The sequence below is a fragment of the Triticum dicoccoides genome, chromosome 7B, assembly GCF_002162155.2.
Source record: "Triticum dicoccoides isolate Atlit2015 ecotype Zavitan chromosome 7B, WEW_v2.0, whole genome shotgun sequence".
Lineage (NCBI taxonomy): Eukaryota > Viridiplantae > Streptophyta > Magnoliopsida > Poales > Poaceae > Triticum > Triticum dicoccoides.
In genome coordinates this window covers 20045826-20048706 of record NC_041393.1, presented here as the reverse complement: position 1 = coordinate 20048706, position 2881 = coordinate 20045826, and positions in this window count along the sequence as shown.

The following is a 2881-nucleotide window of genomic DNA, read 5'->3' as shown; positions in this document are numbered from 1 at the left end:
GTACGCCGTACGGTGCTACGTCTTGAGCTTGCGTTGGTTTTCCCCAAAGAGGAGAGGATGATGCAGCACAGTAGCGTAAGTATTTCCCTCAGTTTTTGAGAACCAAGGTATCAATCCAGTAGGAGGTCACGCGCAAGTCCCTCGTACCTGCACAAAACGATAGCTACTCGCAACCAACGCGATTAGGGGTTGTCAATCCCTTCACGGTCACTTACGAGAGTGAGATCTGATAGAGATAATATTTTTGGTATTTTTGGTATAAAGATGCAAAGTAAAAAGTAAAAGCAAAGCAAGTAAATAAAGTGATGGAGATTGATATGATGAGAATAGACCCGGGGGCCATAGGTTTCACTAGTGGCTTCTCTCAAGAGCATAAGTATTCTACGGTGGGTGAACAAATTACTGTTGAGCAATTGATAGAATTGAGCATAGTTATGAGGTTATCTAGGTATGATCATGTATATAGGCATCACGTCCGAGACAAGTAGATCGAAACGATTCTGCATCTACTACTATTACTCCACTCATCGACCGCTATCCAGCATGCATCTAGAGTATTAAGTTAAAAACAGAGTAACGCCTTAAGCAAGATGACATGATGTAGAGAAATAAATTCATGCAATATGATAAATACCTCATCTTGTTATCCTCAATGGCAACAATACAATACGTGCCTTGCAACCCTTTCTGTCACTGGGTAAGGACACCGCAAGATTGAACCCAAAGCCATGCACTTCTCCCATTGCAAGAACTACCAATCTAGTTGGTCAAACCAAACGGATAATTCGAAGAGACTTGCAAAGATAACTCAATCATACATAAAAGAATTCAGAGAAGATTCAAATATTATTCATAGATAAGCTGGATCATAAACCCACAATTCATCGGTCTCAACAAACACACCGCAAAAAAAAGATTACATCGAATAGATCTCCACGAGAGAGGGGGAGAACATTGTATTGAGATTCAAAAAGAGAGAAGAAGCCATCTAGCTACTAGCTATGGACCCGAAGGTCTGTAGTAAACTACTCACACTTCATCGGAGGGGCTATGGTGTTGATGTAGAAGCCTTTCGTGGTAGATGCCCCCTCCGGCGGAGCTCCGGAACAGGCCCCAAGATGGGATCTCGTGGATACAGGAAGGTACAGCGGTGGAATTAGGTTTTTGGCTCCCCTGGTCTATTGGGGGTACGTAGGTATATATAGGAGGAAGGAGTACGTCGGTGGAGCATCAGGGGGCCCACGAGGTAGGGGGCGCGCCCAGGGGGGCGCGCCCTCCACCCTCGTGACCGCCTCTGGTACTTCTTGGAGTAGGGTCCAAGTCTCCTAGATCACGTTCGGTGAGAAGATCACATTCCCGAAGGTTTCATTCCGTTTGGACTCCGTTTGATATCCTGTTTTTTTGAAATACTGAAATAAGCAAAAAACAGCAATTCTGGGTTGGGCCTCCGATTAATAGGTTAGTCCAAAAAATAATATAAAAGTGGAAAATAAAGCCCATTATAGTCCAAAACAATAGATAAAGTAGCATGGAGCAATCAAAAATTATAGATACATTGGAGACGTATCAGACGGGATGCGACCGAAATGCGTCCGCGCGTTGGGCGCACGGCCACCGCATCCCTGAAATGGCCCGGACACGACCCCATTGCCCTACCCAAACGGACAGAAATCCGGGAAAAACGGACATCCGTTTGGGGTCGTGCGCTGGAGTTGGCCTTACCGCCCCGATAGGAGAAAGAACGAAAAATGTGACCCAACTGAACCCCTCACATTGTGCTCGTTTGTCCGAGCAGTCCGCAAACTCTCATATTCAGACCATATATGGGAAGAATTTGAGGGCTCGTGCGCATCCGGTCAGCCCGCCACATGGGGCGTGGAAACCACCCCAGACCATCTTTTCCCTTTTCATGTGACCGAAAAATTTAACAAACTGGAGGATATGACTTTATGCATGCACAAAAGAGGACTTAAAACAAACACACGCGGGCACTGACCATGTGCGTCTAAGGAGCCACATTTAAGATGACCGGCTGCAGATGACCTGTTAGGGCATCCAGAATACACGATACTGCCGGCACCGTCCTGGTCCTAGTCCACGACACGCCCATATGCCACCTTTAGACATACGGGGTTCGTTCTTTTTCTTTTTTGGAACTCTACGGGGTTCGTTCTTGTGGCTAAACCTTTAGCTCAAAGAAGAGGATCTGGTTCGTGCATGCTCCAGAGAAAAAGGGTTATGGATGGTTCGTGTTGGAACGTAATTCCCGTGGAGCGGTTCCATCGACATCACGTCATTTAATTCACCAGCCAGCCAGACGCTCGATCCAACAGCAAACATCCACTCTAGACCTTTCTCAACAACTATTTTGTATTGTATGATGATGATAGATACAGAAAGGCTTCATGTGGAAAAGGACGAGATCTTGGTGGTCCGTATATTTTACTACAGCTGCAGCGGTCGTTGATCAATTATACGGTATTCAATTTTTGGGTAGATACTGGGAGCAGGAGTAATCAATGAGATGTTATCATCTGATGCCTGCCCGGTACAGTTTGTTGGGTAGACAGGGTTTTTGCCCGAACCTCTGCACTTACCATTTTTCAAACGTGGACGAACAAACTGATATCAACGATATTCTTTCGAAACTTCGCAATTCGTCTTGTTTTAACTTTACAAAATCATGAATCCAATTTACGGTTTGTCTTCACAGTTGGCTTTTGTCTCGGTGAAAACTCTCACACGGATCTTATATGCATATGGTTTGAACAAATACCTTAAATGAAGTCGTCACCATGTTGGTAGCACAAAGTTACCATGTCATCAATCATGGGGTGACATTTTGATAAGTGATTTTGAAACATGCATGCTCTAGTACCCC